Raw genomic sequence first — 21,122 nt, forward strand, 5'->3', positions numbered from 1 at the left:
ACTCCCTTTATCAATCACCTGCTGAATTCCTGCAGTGAATCATGTATGGACAAGCTCCAGCTGATGGTTATTCTATACTCAGGTGCTGATAAGAATGTCTTTCTGTTTGTGTCAGCTTCTGCTCCATAAACAACCTCAATAACCCATTTCTCCAGTACTCTGGGTAATAAGTGAAAGCATTTCCAGGATTATACTGTTAAACTGAAATTAACCTTCAAAGAGCTTTAGCAGTGGTGTTAATGTATCAACATATTACACAAAATGGCTTGAAGTACATACTAATTTCCATGATGGATGAGAGTGTTTTGGAAATGATAACTGCTTATTTTGGGGTTTAAAGTAGTCTCCAAGATTAAATTCTATTTCATCAAATTTTGGATGTCTGTTGCGTGAATATCTACCTATAAACTCACCTTGTCTACTTCTAACAAGGGAGAATTAGGTACTTTAAAATAGGTGTGATTCCTTGTGCTCTAGAAATACTTTGTTGTCTCTCTGGTTAGAAAAGAAATCTGAAGGATGAAACCAGATATAGATGTCTACACTGCTCATATCAAAGTTTGATAAAATGAAACTGACCATGTTTGTCTGGGATTAAGTTATAAATTCATGGGGTCAGGTTTTTTTAAATCTGTGCAATGCACAGCCTCTGGTGCTTTCCTGTGGTGTAGTTTGATGGTGGTTCCTGGGAAGGAGAGGAAACATATTGCTTCCATGGATGATATGTGTGCTGCAGTATAATAGTTCCCTCATGGCTATAACAGAGCATTTCATCCACTGATGGAATAGGTTCTCCAACAAAACAATTACAAATAAATGATGACAATTTTGAATAACAGAAATGCCTTTAAGACAATACTGGTTTTCATTTGTCTTTACTTCAGACATCAAGAACTGGACTTCTCAGTTGCATAGTCTGTCACACCTTGTTTGTATTGCACAATCTTGAAATGGGAGACAAGATTGAGAGAGGAAAATTTATTATTTTAAATTTGAGCTGTTACTGTATTGTTTCACATTCAAAATCTCTAGGAAGAAAAATTAAATTCATAGTAGCTCAGCCATTCTGGCCTTTGGTGCAAGAAATAGGAGGAATTTTGAAAAAGACAATTTGAATCACATACAGATGCATTATGCATACATCTATGTGCATTGAGATACACAAGATACATGAGTTTTACTTTCCAAACATCTACATTTAAAAAAGCATGATTTGCCATCTAAAAATGCAAAATAGACCTTATTTTAGCAATGTATTTACAGATGTTTAAAGTGGATATCTACATTAAAGGTTGAATGTTATTGCTTACCTACACATCCTTTTTTTAAGTCAAGAAGTTTTTAATTGTCCTGAGTAAGAGTAAAACCAAAAAAGCAAAATTACATTAATATCCTTGTAGAAAATTGAGTGAAAGAGGTAGAAGTGGATAGGGAGCCTAAACTATTCACATTCTTAGCAATAAAAAAAAGAGTGATATTTGCATAATAATGCAACATTATTATCTAGAATAAACTGTAGAGTGGACAGAACCTGTTCAAATTATAATGCACAAAAAGCAATAAAATGTTATCAAGTTGTTTTTCAGAATTATGAACATAAAACCATTTTATTTTTCAGAATTTAAGCAGTCTTTAAATTAAAAAAAAAAAAAAAACCAAAAAAACCTGAGGGATGTACTCACATTAATTGAGAAACATATATCTATGTTGATGTCAATATTAATCTTTGACAATAGATAGAAACACCAGGATTCATGCAACCCTTTTTTTTTTTTTTTGATTATACAGCTCTGTAGCTGGTGATGTAGCCAATAACAATGCAGGTTGCAAATCCAGAACTTGGTGAACAATAACTATTTTTGTCCACAACTTCCATTCAGTGTCAATTGGTGTACTGATGTATTATATTTAAAATAATAATAATAAACATTTTTTTTTAAAAAAGGCAATTTCACTATTAGGTTAATAACAAACTTGCATTTGGAAAAAGTAGATGTATGTATTTGGCATTTGTATAGGGACCAGTTCATTCATTCAGAGTTTTGAAGAAGTAATTCTACTATGAGGTTTCATGGTAGTGATTAAGTTTTATGACTGATTGTGATGAAGGTATACAATCAATAGGCACAATATATATTTGATTTTGTATTTTTTTACACATAATTTTGGCTGTAAAATCTGAAGCCAGTTTCATAAAGAAACTATAGCTCTGTGATTGGAACAATGCGTGCACAGTACCAGTGGCAGGAGGAACAAATGCCTTTTGGACTAAATCAGAGTAACTCAGCTGAGTAAGTCTGAAAAGCTGAGTGTAAGGAGTTATATATTCCCTCCTTGTATGGAACCATTTTTCTAAGTTTAACAATGTACTACAAAGCATAATTCTTAATCTCAAGAGAAGACTGAATAATAAGGGAAAAAAAATGAAAGCTAATAAAACCCCCCAGAGTAACACAAATTGCTTGACTTTCCTCCATTTATTTTCTTAGGAACTAGGATGAGATAATGGCTTATATGGTTACTGGCACACACATACAGCAAACTCCAACACGGCACGGAAGAAGGTAAAAGACGGGCTAGTCAGGGGTAATAAACTTCATGGATCATTTCAGATGTGAATTTCAACTGAAATATATAGATATACATATATAATTGTACACACACATGCACACATGCACACACATGAGGATTTTATTACTTGATCATTCTTGGTGGCTTTGTATCCTCAGCAGAAGTAAGGAGACTTTCTGGAGAACAGCAATGGGCCTGTAGCCCCTCTCATTAGCAGCACATGCAGCAACAGCTGTTCATCCTTTTAAGTGAAAAGCATGTGCTGCTCTGCACCTTTCCTTCTTTGTTACCAGAATAGCTCTGTCCTGGATTAAGCCCAAGAATATCTACAGAAAAAACAGAATTAAACCCTCTCCCAACACCTATAGCTCCATAAAATATTTCCCTGGTAACATAACTGTAAGCCATGTCATTCAGGAGCGATGACAAATGTGGCCCAAAAAATATTGAGTGGTGACACACTGTCATAGGTTTCCCAGAGAAACTGTGGATGCCCTTCCTGGAAGTGTCCAAGACAAGGTTGAACAGGACTTTGAACAACCTGATCTTGTGGAAGATGTCCTTGCCCATGGCAGGGCATTGGAATTAGATGATCATTAATGTCCTTTCCAACCCAAACCAACTTTTCAAAGCTTTAGTTTTTGTCACTATGTTCTGTGTTCTTTTGTTATTTGGGAAGAGGGAGTTACTTTTAGAGTCAGTTACTTTTAGATAATTGTCCTTTTTTCCCTATCTTGTTTCGCTTTCTATCTCTGCCTTTCCATGATTCCTTAAAGCTACTACATCTTGTTTATTTTACAAGAATTTACCTTAAAGGAAGAGACACTGATATTATCTCTAACACACTTGTTGCAAAACAAGTTTCAGTTCTTGTAGTTCACTTTCAAGCTGCGTGAACATTGACTATTGGCTGCTTAACCACAATTTTCCTGGGATAAGTGTTTTTTTTCCCTGAAAAAGTATTTAATAAAATTTGTAATGCTGTGAAATTCAACTGCAGTGAAATTTTCTACCCTGAAATTTGCTGGTACTAGAGGAAAACACAATGTGTAACATTGCTGTACTCCAACATTTGCATTTGCTAGTTATAGCATTCATGCAGAATTTAAGTTGCCTTCAACAGAATAAGCCTAACTTATTTAGTATGACTAGAAGGGAGCTGTTAGAATAAGACAAGAGCAGTACAAGCATGTAAAATTCTATTTATCTATGACAGAGCCCAAGGGGCTCTGAGCTGCCTAATAGGAATCCAATCTCTGCCAGTCTTCACTATGAAGAGCTAGAGACCCCTGAAGAAATGTTTATCAATGGTAATTGGACTGCCATGGCTTAGAAGTGTATCATTAATTATATAATTGCATTTGATTAAAAATCCTTACAATAGCAGTGTGCAGTTGATCTGGTCTTTTTGCTGAAACTAAAAAGAAAATAATACAAAAAACTTACTGTGCATTAGTAATTGTTAAATTACATTAAGGATTAGTACTGCAATTTGCAGTTACCAATCTCTTATTCTGTTACAATGCTAGAAAATTTTACAATTGCAAACAGTCTTAAGCTTTGTATTTTGTATTCAGCCTTTTTCGCTAATGTTAAACCCTAAATTGTACAAAGAACATCTTGTTGGTTTTAATAGAGAGTTTCTTCCAGTCTAACTTCCAAATTTTCTCTGAATAATTGCAATTATTTATGGGAGAAAGAAAAAAAATAGTATTAAAAAAAGAGTGTACTTAGCCTACTTGTGACTGATTTGAATTTTTTCCCCATCATTTTTGGTGTCTCATATAGAGATTGAGAGCAAAGGCAGCTTCTGAGTATCTGTGTTCAAGTGTTTGGACAAAACTTTGTGGTTCTTGTGCTGTCCTACGCAGAGCCAGGAGCTGGACTTGATTACCCCGATGGGTCTCTTTGAGCTCCATTTATTCTATGTTTCTATGATATGCACAGAATTTCAGTGCACTCCACCTGCATATAAAATGCTCTGAGTAAGATTCTGTCTGTGACAAATCTTAAAGTCCTTGGGCAGGCAAATGAGCTGTAGCAGTCTGAAGTCAATTTTTAGCTGCCACGAGATCAGGGCAACAAGGCCCTTAAAGGCTGAAGATCTCATTGAGGAGTCATGAATGCTGGCATGTGATAACACTCTTTAAACATGTCTCTGATCTCTGACCCTGCTCTTCAGTGACAGCACAGTTCAAGGGCCAGGAATGTTTCAGCATGGACAAAGCACACCCAGGCACAGAGTCACCTCTAACTCATTTCTAAAAACACAGGTTTGAAATGTGCCGTGGATTCGGGCAGGTCTAGGCTCCTGTCATATTGCCACAATTATTTCTTCACCAGGCAATCTTCAGGTGAAGGGGTGTAGGATGAATATGGAGGAAAAGATTTTTTCAGTTTTTAAGTGTTTCTTTAGCAAGATACAAGAGCCAAAGAAAAGCCAATAGCCTTACTAAGTTAATTGGTAAAACTGTTCTGGTTATTTGGGTCTCCGCTCCTGACAAGCAGGAGGACTGTACCAGGCCAAGCCTGAAAGAACTCTTCCCTGATGGAAGAAGACTTTGACTGCTTTGTTACTACTAAAAACAGAGATAAAGCACCTTCTCTAGATCTGAAGGCATGTGGCAGAACTCACGTGCAAAGTTAACCCAAATTGCGCAGTGATCAGAGGTGACCATATTCTGCTGCAAAGGAATGGCTCTCTAGCCCCAAGGGCTTTAGCATAAGTACTAGCTTGGCCCTTCCCCTGGTTTGGGACAGCAGATGAACCACACTAGAGTCCATTCTGATTGTATGGTTATGTAGATGATTGTGCCATCAAGTCCCTGGTCACATGGAGTTAATAATATAGATATGTCCTTGAAAAGCTTTGGCTTCAAGTGTAGAGATGGGAGTCAAGCCATGAATATAAGTCAATTACTACTAACAATGCTGTTATTAGTCAAATGTTTTTGAGATCATCCCTGCACACTGAAAGGTTCAGGGAAGCACTCTGCCTTGAGAAAATGTAATGTCTTTTCATGATTGTAAGCTAATTTCATATTTTCTTAAAATAAAGCTTATTAGCAGTAATTTATTAGAGATATAATGGTCAAAAATATTAATATGGCTCACACATGTCAGTAAAAGCAATCAGCTTTCAGAGTGTTTCACCCCAAGGTTGTATTTTGAAGCATATGCAAGCAAAGATAAATAAATCAGGGAGAGTTGGTTCTCTATGAGATTACTGTTTTTCTCACAGGGTGACTGATTTTAATAAAGTTAACATTTCAAGGAAACACTCCAACATGTGCTCCTTGTGTTTGCAGTCCATCAGCCTCCATTCATTTGGCCAGAACCAAATACAAAGAAGAAAATCAGTGCTGCTGTTGAATTCCATTTCATGCCTTATGTTAGAAATTTGTAAAACTGTCCCTTGCTGACTTGGAGATAAGTGGAATAACTATGAATTCAGCTTCAGGCAAGCTGCTTTTCAAGTAAACCTGTCAGGAGACAGAAAGACAGTTCATAATAATTCATTCTTGTGCTGTGTCTCAAGCGATTAGTGAAGGTATAGGGCAGATCTGAAAAACACATAACATTAACATACCCTAAAAAAAATCCACAAAACACAAATGCCTCCAAAACTCTCCAAAAACCCAAACCCAAATCATAAATCACGTTTCTCATTTGTAGAGGAACAGAAATTTTTGGGTAAGCACAGGAACCAGAATTAAGGGATTAATTGTTGGGGAAAAAAGGGTCCTTGTCTGTAAAGTGCTTTTATGAGAATACACAATCCAAAGCACATCAGAGAACTGGATTTAATTCACTGTATTTTTACAAAATGCCTGCTCAAGAAAACAATCTCTGGGGCATCAAGTGTAAATCAACTGTGAACATAGAGATCGCCAGCTGGAAAATAATGTCAATACGAACAACCAGAAATATGCAGAATCAGCTTGCAGCAGTGTGCTACAACTGAGCAATTCAGCCACCCAATCTTTTTTCCCCTGAGAGCAACAAGCTTTTAATCAGTATCCAAACTGAATTTAAATCTTCCAATGGAGCAAGGACTTCCACTTAATTGAAACATAAGGACCAGTGCCATAGACAAAATCACAGACATAGTAACACCTAACATCACAGCCTTTTTCTGCTTCAGAGAAATGCAATGGGATATTCTTTCTATTTTTGTAAGAAATGCTAAAGATTTATGGGACCAAAGTGTGTAACAAAAAAAGTGAGAGGATAAAGTTAACTTTTTCTAGATTTATAACAATATTATGGATTTTGAGCTATTATTATGAGTGCCTGTGAAATGCTAATAAATACCAATACACAAAAACCACCAAATCACCTCAATGAATGCAGTTCACAAAGATATTTTCTCTCTAATAATTCCTGTGAGATGAATCACCTACAAAGCTACAGTACTTGGAGCAATTTTTGATATGGGTCTTATTTAAGAGTAGGGAAAAAAAAGAATACAAAGAGTTTTGAGGCATAATTTGCTACCTCTGCTTGCTCTTAGTAGAAGAGCAAACAGTAGGGTAGGAAAAAATGTGTCCTTCTCTCTGGTGAATCATTATCTCTCCTTGTCACAGTCACTAATACTAGCTTACCTTTTTAATTTTAACTGGTATTTAAAGCTTTTTCTGTTAGGAGCACATTAAGAACCCTCTGTTTGCAATTCAGTGCTGGCCACAGCTGAATGATCTGAGCATGGTGCAAGGAGCAGGAGCAAGGTGCTGCTGGCCAGAGGAAAAGCCCTTTGGTAAAATATTAATGATACACCATAGAGCATCCTGGCTGAGTCTCAAAGTAACTGTGCTCCTGGCTACTGTGATTCTTTTTCCTCTAGAATGTAAGTAGCAAATAACATGAAGAGGCAAACCCCTAACAAACAAGAAAAAAAAATTAAAGATTCTATCTATAAGTCCAGAGAAGCTGAAGGGAACAGAAGGATGTGTGATACACATAAAACTGGCTAGTAACAGAGGCAGTGCCTCTTTTGCTGTGTCTCTGATATGAAGGTAGAAGTGATGAGGAACTGGGATAGGGGACAGGGTGGGATTGGTCATAGAGTCAATGTTTCCAGGAGGGCAACATGGATCTGTTCTGGCCTGAGTTTTTCTCAGCTTTAACACTGGACTGTAACAGATGCAAGTAATTAATTGATCTCTTTATGCTTCATTGAACCCATCTCCTCATGCCACTTTCTGTCCAACTGCAAACACTGGGAAGGAGAACATCTATGGAAAATGTCTGTCAGTCTTGTCTGCCAAAATAAAAAAAGAGATACATTTGCTCTGCATTTAAGCCCAATGCCCCCAGCTCAGCAATCAGGTGCAGCAAGATGGGGCCTAAATGCTCCAGACACAGCTGTAAATGGTAAATGTCCTACATAGGAAAAAGAAGAAGAAATGATTACAGTAATGTTTAGAATATGGAACATATGGAAGAAAATGGCTTAGTAGAGTGCCAACATCCAACAGAGAAAATAAATACAACCAGTGGGTTAGAACAATTATAAGAACTCAGATGTCAGTCTTCTTTATGCCATCAATATCTTCTTTTGGTGGTATATATGGCTGCTTTCTAAATAAGGAAGTTCTCTCAAATTGCATTGAATTTCAGAATGTATAAAGCATAAAATTAAAAATAGCAAAGCGATATTTAAGTGGGAAATTATATTTTTGCAAACACAAAAAGACCCATAAGAAATAATTTGCTTCCAATTAATATGAATTTTACTTCTAATATGCAAGAGCAACACCGGATTCAATAAATACTTTTGTTCCCATTTCTGCTCATTTTATCTTAAAGAATTATGGCAACCTGCAAAAAATGGCAACAGTAGCTGTGGAGCAACCTGTGGCTGCCCTGTAGTGCAGACTGCAGTAAGGAACAGGTGTTGGCTGACCAATCAATGGGAGCACAGCAATAAAGAATGTGTAATCCACAGTGGTTTCCTGAGAAAAAAAAAAGATTGAAAATTATCTTATGAAGTTAAGTAAGTTCTGTTCTGGACTTCTCTAGTGTTTCAGTAAAGCTAAGTGGGTGGAGATTGGAGATTACCTCAATATCAGAAAGAGGAATGGCATCACAATAACCTGCACATGAGCTTTCCTGTTGAAAAATCCTTTCATGATGAGAGCAAATGTACTGAAGAAGATTATAATAATTTTACAAGAGCTAAATATCTGCAGATATTTGTTTTACACAAATTAGATACATTTGGAGAAGATGAGCTTTCTAATATACTTTTTTTGAGATGTTTGTTAGAATTCCCTGTCAGGAGATGAAAACATACATGTCTCCCCAAAGGGTCATAACATTAGACAAATTTAACAATATCAAGACCTAATAAACTTTGAATGATAGATTCCTAAGAAAGAGTCTGTCTTAGGCCATTTTTAATGCTTGAAGTGGTATTTTATTTTGCTATTGACAGATTTATGCTGGATCTTTTTCTGTCTCCATGCTTAATATGTTCTTGATTTCTTATGGTACCTAATATTTTTGTACTTCTTCTTTCAAGCACTGGCTTCTAAAAACATTCAACAAATTTATTGCTTGCTACTGGAAGTTGTGATAATTTATGAGAGTAGTTATTTTTGTACAAAATACATGCAAATTTATTTTTTATAATTATTATCAATATAATTTAAGGAAATGCAAGGTAAGTATAAGAAAAATCTCAAATCAATGAGCAAACAAATGAAATATATTTGAAAGTCACTTTATCAGGAGCAAATGAAGGAATGGAAAATATAAAAAGAGGTATTCACTTACACATTTTTTCTGTCTGGAAAAAAGGAGGGACAGACATCCTGAAAGTCTCCTAGTAATGATAAGAGAAAAGGTATAATAAAGTTGACAAAGATCTTTATGGTTCTCCAAATCATGATGATGAGTTACACTTTTTGGGTTGTTTTTTTTTTTTTTTTTTTTTTTTTTTTTTTTTTTTTTTTTTTTTTTTTTTTTTTTTTGAATGCCAGTCAAAGCATAGGATAATCTGGAACTATGATTACTGAGGAATTTGGAGAATTAGGAAAACTGACTAAGCAATATGCTCTAGAGTTCTTCAGTGACTCTTTTTTCCCCTCTTTTTATTCAGAACCTAAGGAAAGACTACAAGGAGAGAAGTTGCAGGGTCTTGGCCTCACTTGGAAATCACAGCAGCACAGAGTCATTGGGGTGACAGGAAGTCCAGGAGGTGCCCAGAACTGGGTCACCAAAAGTTCAGATGGGGTTGCTTAGGGATTGAAGCAAATGAGTCTTGAAAATCTCCACAGATGTAGATCACCAAGCCCAAAGATCATTATATTCAAGGATAATATTAAGAGTGAATTTCATACTCTGCTTGCTGACAGAAAGCAGAGCTAGAGGGATATTTTGGATTGCTCATAGTAACATTCTTATATCCTTCTAAGTTCAATTTTAAAAATAATTGAGAACTTGGTGAAAATGTTACAGCAGAATGCAACACTGATCATAGTGGTAATATATCAAAAACATTATAGAAACAAGCATAAAGGAGAGTAGGAGAGCAACACAGTCAACTCTTGAAATTTTCAGCCTCTTAAAATACTCAAAGGAAGTCTATCCTAAGTGAAAAACAGGATAGTTTACTTAGTAAAAGTAAAAGCAGAAAAGAACAAAATACTCTTATAATTAGATCTAATCTCAAGAGAGTTTCAATTAGCAAAGAATAAAAAAAAAATGTTCTAGAAGGGTTATCATCTGTGAGAGAAAGAGAGAATTTTCTCAAGGAAGTAAAGACACCTACACATGATATTCACACATCTAAAAAAGTTTTTCTCTTTCAGTATTCACAAAAAATGCACTTCTTCTATCTTTCAGAAATGGTGAATAGACAGTGTTTGTGTAATTTCTGATTTTTTATAGTAATTAGATACATTCAGTAGCTGAAATTTTCATTTTTTACAGCAGTTTTTATGACATGAAATAAAGAGGAAGAAAATAAGTTTGGCAGGCTTTTCTCATGCATTTGCTGGGGAATCCAGAGATCTTATGGAATAGTTATTTTTTTTCTCACTCTGCTAACCAGATAAACTTCTTAATGTCCTCCAAGGTAGCAAAAAACCTGTCTGTGCCTAAAAGTCTTTCAGAGGCTAACATCCAGTTTATGAATTTGACAGTATTCAGTGTCACTCCTCACTACTGTTGTTAAAGGTCCAGTGAATGGTGCAGATGAGCTCAGGGACTGTCTTCTTCCCAGAACTGTAAATGGACATTGAAAGTGTTTTTTTCTAAAGACATCAGAAGGGGTGGTATATTTGATGTGATCTGATTTTCAGCAGATATAACTGTTGATTTCTTTCCATTATATGCTGCCTATAAAAAAAGGAAGAGAAAATTTTTAAGTAGCAATCCTTTTCTAAAGCTGACTCACACCAACACAGCAGTCAATTCATATGTTGGGTTATTTTCCACTCACACACCTGAGAAAATTACTTCCTTATCTCATAGGGTGCAATGTTCTAGTCTGTAGTCTTTCTTACATTGTTAAATATATTGTTAACAGAAAAACAGACTGAGTTTTGTACAAAAGACTAACTCTGGAGTAAATGCAATGCAATCTATCACGACAGTAACGAACTAATACTTCAAGTGGTGCATTTCTAATTGTAATTAATGTTATTTTTCTGAATAATTTATTTTACCAGTAATAAAAAACAGAGAATAAAATTTATTTTCATGTGCAGATCATTAAATAAAAGGGAATATTTAAATTCTTTTCTAAAATACATGTTTACATGCACTAAATCATTGTCTTATTTGATTTTTCCTTTAAAAGATAAACCATTGTAAAACAAACCCCAAAAGCCAATGGCTTAATTTAATGTACAAAAGCATTACTCTCCTCTGCAAGGGAAAGAGAGCAGCAGCTAAATTTAATTCTGATGTATCCATTTCTTACCCTTTTGACCGTAAGTTCCAAATCCATTTCTCTGTACGAATTAGAAGGGGAAGGAAGGAGTAGGTAGAAGAGGGTGGGAGAGGGAGATGAATGGAAAAGTGAATATGATCTGCTGTTTTTTCATTTAAAAGAAAATTAAGACTGAAAAATGGAAAAAAAATCCAAAATTATCTGATGGCTAGAATTAAGTCCTCAACAAAAAAAAGAAGTTTTTCTTAATGCTACTAGACACAGCCCTGCTGCTTTTACTGTGGTTTTTGTTACGGGGCAGATTCTCTGGCATGAGAGTTCAGTGAAGAAAGTTTTGTCAGATCTGATGGGCCAGGCCAAACTACAACTTGAGACATCTCAGGAAGACACAGAGTTGTCTCTGTGACTCCGTGTGTCCTTCCTTGTGGAGCACTGGGGAGGACAAAGAGGAATGGCTGGGACAGGGCGTGCCTTGCCCAACCCTGCTCCTGTGGAATGTTGGAGCCAAGCAAAATATTTTGGGAGGAGCTCTGCTCCTTCCATAAAAGTGATAAACAGTGTACACTGATCCAAAAACCTGATCTCCTTTTAGCTCAAAAAAACCTAACCAAAAAATGCCCAACCCCACAGAGATGATTTTCCTAGTGGGTGAGGTCTGTATCTGCACAACATATATATGGAATTGTAAATGCAAAAGTATACTACTTTTTGAAATAGAAAATTATAAAAAAAAAGTATAAATAAGAAAAAAACAATTATTCTTAGATGTGTTCGTTGTCCTAGGTATGTAAGGTGATGATATCAGATAATAAATTGTAAACAACCAAAGTTTATGTTTAAAAGAAGGTGTATATGAAATAACCCCAAGGTAATGCTATTCTAAAAAGAAGAGTAAATTATTTCCCATCCTTTAAATGCTTTACATTCCACCTCTTGATTTTGCAATCACACCAGTTTTGTTAGTACTTTTTTGCAATAAATTTCTTGGTGTTTATAAGGGAGTTGGAGGACTGAAAGGTGAAAAAGCTGTAACAGATTTTATATTAAAAAATGCAAGTAATTTTTGTGAATTAATGTGTCCTTTGCATATTACAGTGGAAGATGATTCACAGTCCTGTTCTGTGGACGTCTAAGGGTAAATCCAGAGTATAACCAAACATATAATAGAACTAAAACTTGGAGATTATTGTTAAATTAAATCAAAATGTGCTATAAAGAAATAAAATAAGCACGGTTCATTTTCAGTTCTTAACAAAAGTATACCAAATATTGCATTAGGCAAGTTCTTTGCTTCATTAAATTTCTGTGTCTAATAAAAAGAATGTTGTCTTTATTCATGCATAGGGTTTGAAATACTTGTAAGTTACATAAGCACTAAATTGATTTTCTTTTCATAATACAAGATTGTTTTACATCTTAGTTAAGATTTATAGGCCAAAAAAAATCAATCCCTACATTTATAATTTTCCATAAGTCCAAACATTTTATCATTGAAGTCTGAAACCAACATAAATATCTTGGAAGGTTTCAAGAAAGTGAAATAGTACCATATGGACACTATCATTGGAATTTTTTATTCAAAACTGATTAGGTAACATACAAATACTGATATCAGAGAGAAAAATGGAAGTAAACCCACAGGAATGGCCACTAGAGCTGTGTGAAGTCTCCCAAATTTAGAGATAAATGGTAAAAAAGGGAGAAGGTTGCAAATTTTCAATATTTTTGGGTGACCTTACAATCCTGCATAACCGCAATTTCTTGCAATATTTGAAAATTTAAAGAGTGATCACGAGGCTTGAATTATACATTTTTATTACCATAAGTTTTGCATGGTCATCTTATTGGCAAGTGATAAAGTAAATAAAAGCTATGTACAGGTTTTTCAACATATTAGAGTACATTTTTTTGGCCTTTCTGCTTTGTTTCAGTAGCATTGGTAGGAAGCTATTTTAAGAATTTACTGAATTTAAATTATAGCAACTGTGCTAATTTGCTTTGTGTCTTAATGCATTATAGAGACATTATCCATGCTGGTTGCAGATGGTGAGTCAATGAATGTAGATAGCCAAGCGGGGTAAAGAAATTTTATAAAAAGGTTTTTGCCAACAGAATAATTATTCCATATTCAAAATCTTACTTGAAATTTATAGGATAATATACTTCACTTTTACTAATGCTAACATATCTGATACTTATTTCATTGAAATATTTTGATGAATTAATATATGGGTTTAGATTTTTAAAAACTATAACAAGTGCAATACATGTGTGTATTACACCTTTAATACATCTTTAAAATATGTGTATTTCTCCCTTGAAATTTTCATGTTCAATATCTTATTAGCTGTCAGAACAACCTGTGATAGCATAAAAATTTTAGTTTTTCTGAATTAAGTGAAATGGAAATTATTTCCATACTAAAACACTTTGCTCAAGATAATATGTGAATTCCTTTGAGCAGATCTAATTCATTGTGGTCTAAATAGATGTACTGAAACCACCAGAATCTAAAGTGACACAGGCTGGAAGCTGTGTCACAAGACATTAACACCTGAGGCTTTATGGTAGATATCCCTGTTTTTTATGACTAGATCAGCTAAAGCTTTTAGAAAGTTTGTAGACTAATGAATAATCATGGCATTAATAAATCAGCAACATCATCAATGTTGATAATGAGCTGCTCAATATGTACATGGTTGTACAGTTAATTAGGAGTCTTAAAAAAAAATCTTAGTCTTTATTATGTTTTGTAATTGTAGTATAGTATTATATACCTAAACTAATATGAAAGCCTTGAAGAATTTTGGAAATTCTTTGATGTCTAGCAATACAAATATACTTTCAACTTCTGAAAAATTGAAAAACATTCTCACTCTAAAACCAAAAATCCAAATCAGTCCTTACACAATCACCCATACTTTCCTCATAACTCTGTTTCCTAGGTAACAAGTAGATCATGTTAGAACTAAATTACAATGTAGAAGGGAACAACAAACCGCAACATCTCCATGTTAAAGTTTTTGACAAAGGTTTCTGCACCAAGGGTAATATATTGCAATATGAATAGATCAGTGACACTTAAAATTACTCTCTTAAACCTTAATATTTCTTTTTGTTGTCTTTATTCATTTTGGTTTAGAGTATTTTTTCCCTAAAATATTTTTTTTTCCCTAATTGTAGTGCAGTATGAAAAACTCATATTGAAGTTGTTTCCTATTACACTGAGTGCCACAGAGTTTCAAATTTAGGGACAGTGCCTTACTTGTTGATGGAAATTCTAGAGCAACAATAGAAAGGAAAAGTGGAGAAATGTTTTCATGAATGGAAAAGGGAATCATCATGGGACTCACCTCACCTACCTTTGACCCTATAAAAATCATATGCCTGGGAATTACTTTCTTGTGAGATTGAAAAGAACCAAACAAATAAATGGAAACTGAGGTGATCTCTATGAGGTGCTTTAGTATAGAGGACTGAAAAGCAGCAAACTACTACTGCATGCTTACTCCCAGGTACACATCTCCCACGCAAGAAAAGAAGCCTAGGTACTAAAGGCTCCTAAAGAGCTACCAGTGCTGTAAACAAATATATAAATTCACTATAACTCTTGAAAGAAAGCAAACATTTCCAAAGTTTTTGGAAAGCTGAAAGATAGTTAATTTCCACAGATTGCTTGACACATTCATGTCTAAGCTCCTCATCTTTACAGGATTCTTATTTCAGTGAATCATCAGAAATTTATAAAAAAAAATAAAAAAAACAACAAAACAAAAATCCCCTACCATCACCACCACATAACAAAACAAACAAACAAACCACCACAATAACAACAAAAACAGAAAAATCCAGCACAAAGTCCCCCTGTACTGCAGGGGTCATTCATTTCAATAACCTGAAATGAGAACTATTGTTGCTGGTCAATAGTGTTCTGATTGCAGGGCTAGGAACCTGACTGTGCAGCATAAGTGATAGGTAAATGTGGTTCAATTTGAGACTAAGGCAATTTGGAGCAATTCTGCTCTCAGTTGTTTGGGTTCAGTCTCTACTGATTCCATTACGAATGGCACCTTAAAGCTGGATGAATAGAGTAGTTGCAATCTAGTAGAAATGCATGTTTATATCACACATATTAAGAAGCAGCAGGAATAAGTATTATTTGTTCTTCTGAGGATTTGTGAGTAACAGCTTTATCAAGATTTAGTGCTTATAGTCCATCCTTAAACATACTGAGCACACAGACTGTGAACTAGAAGATCACTTAATTCAATTTTAAAATTGAGCCAAAAATGAGAGCTGAATACAAGTGATCAGCTAAAATGCTCAGCATTGACAATTTGGCCTAACTGCACTTGTCAAAGCTGGGGCAGATGCATATTTTGCTGGACAAGAGATGTGGTAAGAAACACCTGAGATACAATCCCAGTGAGAAAGAATTTGGCTTTTTTTTTTAAACCCATGCACACTCAAAGGAGTAGTTTCTGCTTTCTAGCTTTTGCTAGCGAAAATGGACAAAATGCCATTTGTGTAATTGGATGATGTTTTTGCTTCCATGATACGGCTTTGTCTTTTACAAAGTTCTGATGAGAGCTCTGTGATAATATTTGCGTTCAGAGCAAAGCTGACAGATTTTTTGGCTTTCCTCCAGTTCCACTCAGGAACAAATAATTTTGGCAAGTAGCCAGACATATTTTTGTTTTCCTTTTCAGTCATTTGAAAGCAGTTCTTGCAATCTCTGTTTTTCCTAAGGTTTTTTGTCCCATTAAAGGTGACTGCCATGAGTTCAGGTTGAATCATGCAATGCACAACCATTTCAGAAACAAAATGCAGATGGCAATGGAGACCCCAAGCCTTGTGAGTGGCAGCTACACTTGCATGTCTCCCCAGCTTTTCTATTTGAACAAAAATCTATAAAACAAAAATCCAAAGGTCTCTTTTCTGTATTTTATTTTGCCAGTGATTGTCAGTATTACATTTACCAATTTACTTGCTTTGGATAACCTCCCCTAAAAGTTCTGCCCAAGGTGCAGAGAATGAGATATCTTTGATTACAGTGAGGTGAGCCTGCAGCTCATCCCACAGGATCAGCTTCTCACCATGCCCACATTGTACATGAGTCTTCAAGGCACAGTGAGGAGGCTTGGCAAGACTCCATCCTGTCTTTTCCGTGCCTAAATAGGGTGGGTAGAAGGAGGGGGAAAAAAAAATCTTTTCCTGATTCTATCTTGTATTGACCACCAGGTAACTGATTTCAGTGACCACTAAGTACCTTCAGGTGTGGGCTGATGGCTTCTCCTTTTCACTGTCTGACAAAAAAACATTTTGAGAACTGTTTTCAGGATACTTGGAGAGCTACTGTAGATACAGCTTCTTTTTGTTTGTTTTCCTCTTTTGTTTAATCAGCTGACTGCCTCCTCCATGCTCTGTAGGTGTAAGAGATGTTGGTCCCTGCCTAAAAGAACACACTTCAGCTTCAGGTGACACAATGAAAAACCCCTGAACTTACAATTCTTGATGGGGCCAGTAGTGAAGAGCTTAACAGCTCTTAATAGCACACTATTACAAACTTTTAAGGAGTTTCTATCTGCATTTTCAAGAAGATTATAATGAATAGACCTTGCCTGAATAATTAAATGCAATCTATTTTCATAAATTATATCTGTCATATGATAGACCTAGTAATTAAATAATTGGAACTGGAAATCTAGAGCTTTACTGTACCTAAAAGAAAAAAAAAAAAAAAAGGAAAAAAAGCAAAATTCAATAATAAAAGTGAAGTGGATTTCAAGAACTGTCGTTCAGACTCAAAGGTTTCTACTTAACAAAGTGAGATGATTATGTAAAAATGTAATTCTGGACTGTTAAGATTTCTTCCACACTTGTCTGCTGTTTGGCATGTTGCTACTCACAATATTCTCTGGCAGATGCTACTGTTTGTGCTTTCACTATTGTTGAAATGACCAAAGCTCACAAAAAATTGCATCCAGAATTAATAACAAAAGCCCCATATATTCTCTTCATCTTTATTTCAGCCAATAGATAAAGGTAAGTATGACAGCCTATGCATATTTAAAACTTGAGGTGAGAAGGTAATTATTTGGGACTCTAAAACATTTAGCAAGGAATAATATAAAAAAAAAAAAATGTATGCAAGCATCTGTGAGCTGAAGGTCAGATTAAGAACTTGGTGATAAAACCTTATGGAATCCTTTTTTCTCCCTAAGAAATGTACTATATTAACAAGAGTGGAAGGATTATGTGTGGACACTAGAATTTATCCTAGAATGTGACATAGGCGGACTAGCCTTAATGCCCTACCATTGCTAAGGTTTGAATACCTCTTTGCTATATAAGTAGGACATGATATGTTTCCTTCATTTTATGGTTTTTCTCTTTAATCCAAGAAACACAAAATTCTAGAAATAGTTTTATTTTCAAATTGTGTTAACACAATACCTGTTTCTAATACTTTTTCATCTCTAGTTTTTCTTTTTATTCCACATGTGTACCACAGATCAAATACCATTTTATGAAAATACTTACATAAAGAAGAACAAAATTTTAAAAAGAAAACAAATGTTTAGTTTGAAATAACCCTTTCTCATATTTTTTATGTGTATTTTGAACATCTCATCTAATTCCAGGGCTAACACAGAGACAATGAACAAATTTCATCAGATTGAAATGCACTTTCATTGTCATGACTAAGTATTGCAAGAAATGTGTCTTGACCTGAACTAAGATTTCAAGAATTTTTGCTGATATTGCACTTGAAAAAAAATATATTTTAAAATAACGAAATATTCTCTTACCTTTTAGAAATTGTCAGAAAATTGGAATTTTGAAAATAAATTAGTGCAAATGTTTAATTAAGAATGTTTTTATTTGTTGAATTTGCCCAAATATAGTCCGTGCAAAAAAAAAAAAAAAAAAAAACCTCTAATTAAATTCCAAACTTCTGTTCCTTTTGGAGCTGAACTAGACTTTCTGCACATTGACAAAATGGTCCAGGCAGTTTCCACAACCTGAAGATAAGGGCAGTGGCATTGGCCAATATGAATCAGAAAGGTGCTTAGAAGATTTTGCCATTTTTCAAGTCTATTCTCTAGCTTTTTTTTCCTATAACTTAAGGGCATTCTAGCAGAAAATGTAATTGATTGATAATATTCCTTTTTGATTATCAAGTTGAAACTGTGCCCTTAAGAATTTTGCCATTACTTCATACTTTCCTTCCCTCCCAGTCAGGTGCAATGAACTGAATGTTTTGCATGACAAAAAGAAATGGGTCAGTTATCCCCTCATTAATTTTCAAATAATTTTCAACTTCATATGTATTGAAAAGATAGAAAAAATGTGCTACAGTATACCAAGTTAGTCAGTAGATGACAAATGATGGCCCCTCACCCCCAGCCCATATGCTACTTGCTGTGCAGATTGTGACTGAATAAAGAAGAGAGTCCTATTGTAGACAGACAAATCTGTCAGTTTAGTTTTGCTGAATCATCACATCCTTCTGACTTTCCATATATACTCTCTCCCTTCCTCTCTGTTAAATGATGAATTCCCAAAGGCCAACTCCTTGTGAGGTTGTGTGGCCAAGTTACTGTGGGCTGTTGAAACCGCAGACGTTTGAGGGGAGGGGGATTTCTCTCACCCCCTTCACAGTTATGTATTGAAATTTGTCACAGAATTAGCCAATTATTTCACATGTTCTCACTTTCCTCTTCTGAAGATTTTCTTGATACCAAGTTTAGCAGTTTTGTCCTTAGCTGATGTGTGTGCAGCACACATTTTCTGTTCAGGTATTAAAATTTTAAGAGCTCATTAGAGACCTTTTCTTAACACAGTAAATTTATATCTTTCCATTCACTTATGTGAAGCACATGTGGCAGCTGATGATCCTGTGGTAGAATAATTATCCCATATTTAACAACTTATATAACCTTGCATTCAGTAACTCAAGGTAAGGCTATTTTTACACAATTCAGTATTTGCCAGAGTTAGCACATTATGCAAAGTTATTCTAGTTAAAGAAGTGATAGAGCACTAAAGGCCAGCTAAAATATACTAAAGAGAAAAGAGATGTTAAATGGGATCAGTGAAATGGTCTATCCATTCTTGAATTCTATTACAGCAGATATTCAGTTCTAGTCTTAGAAAACCTGAAAAGAAACATCACCCTCCGTTCCTCTCCTAAGAAAGCTTAGCTGGCTGCATAAGTAATTCATTATTTTCCATTGGCTTGTCATATGAACAATTTTTAAGCAGTTTTCACCACCAAAATTGGCAGAAATTTCTCCTTGCAAACTGACAACGTGATCCGATTCAATTACAGAGGTAGAGTAGAGATTTTAGCAGGACTTCCACATAACTGTATTGACAAAATGTCCACAACAAACTAAAATAATTACATTTGAAACTGCAACAAAAAAAAATTAGTAGCAATCTTGTTTAATGTGTTTGAGAGTACAACTCATGGAAAATCTGAACATGGAAGACATGACTGATCACTGCCTGGAGAAAATCATTCTGTCATAAGAGAAAAAACTGCATTAGTATGCAAAAGCTTTTGGCGTGTTCATAGAGAATCAAGGACAGGTCTCTGGATCATCAGTGTACTGTGAAATCTCCCACACAGAATGTTTCATGTGCAGTCTTTTATTCTGCCCATTCCAACCGATACATTTTCAAGGACTAAAATGATCTCTACATTTACTTAATCTTCATCTATTTGATAGCAAAACCCAGGAGACAGGCTTAGCTTTCCCCATGAGGATGTGAGCTTAGAATCTTCTCTGTGTTTACCATACATGTTCATCCTCAGTTACTCTGCCAAATTTAGAAGACAAATATATCTTTACAGAGGAAATTTTTTAATGTGATGACTTAAGAGAAGGAATATGACTTGCTAAATGCAGAAAAGGGTTTGAAAAAATATAGAAATAGGAGCTTGGCACTATAGAGAAGGACAGTGAGTAAAATGGCATCATAAAAATATTTAAATTAATAGAAATCTTCAGTGCTGGTTTCCAGTATACCCATGATAAGGAAAGGTTCCTTGCAAGCACATTCTTGTGAAATACTGGATGAGGATCTAAACAGCTCCTCAGTATCAGCAAGCCTGAAAATGGCAAGTAAAAAGTAGCATCAGGAAACATTTTGCTTCCCCCAGCTGCTCCAGGGTTTTCTGTGTCCCAAGGACTGCATCTGCAGGCAGCTGGGCAGTATCCTCCCATGTCCAGCTCCAAGGCTTTCTGCACAAATTCCTCACACCTCCTCCCTGGCACTGAGCACCTCCTTGAGCATGGAGTCACAGCACAGAATTTCCAATTTCCCTCAGACCAGGCCCATGGGGAGGCAGCCTACAGTGGTATAAAGGTTGAGATGAATTAGTTGCACAATGAAAGCCCTGATGAAGCTTCTGGTCTTATATTCCTCTTCCTCTAGGTGAAATATGCATATGTTTAAAATCAAACATTAGAAAGGAAAAATGGGAAGGTGGAAGGATTTGGGATTTGAAAAATATAGCAATAGTTTTAACTACTGCATGAAGATTGGGCTATTTTTAAACAAGTTAAGGTTTAAGTTCAGTTCTCTTTCAGTTTCATCTGTTTCCGTGCTCACTAACAGCTCAAACAAACACAGCTCTGGT

Source organism: Vidua chalybeata, chromosome 1 (assembly GCF_026979565.1).
Source record: "Vidua chalybeata isolate OUT-0048 chromosome 1, bVidCha1 merged haplotype, whole genome shotgun sequence".
Lineage (NCBI taxonomy): Eukaryota > Metazoa > Chordata > Aves > Passeriformes > Viduidae > Vidua > Vidua chalybeata.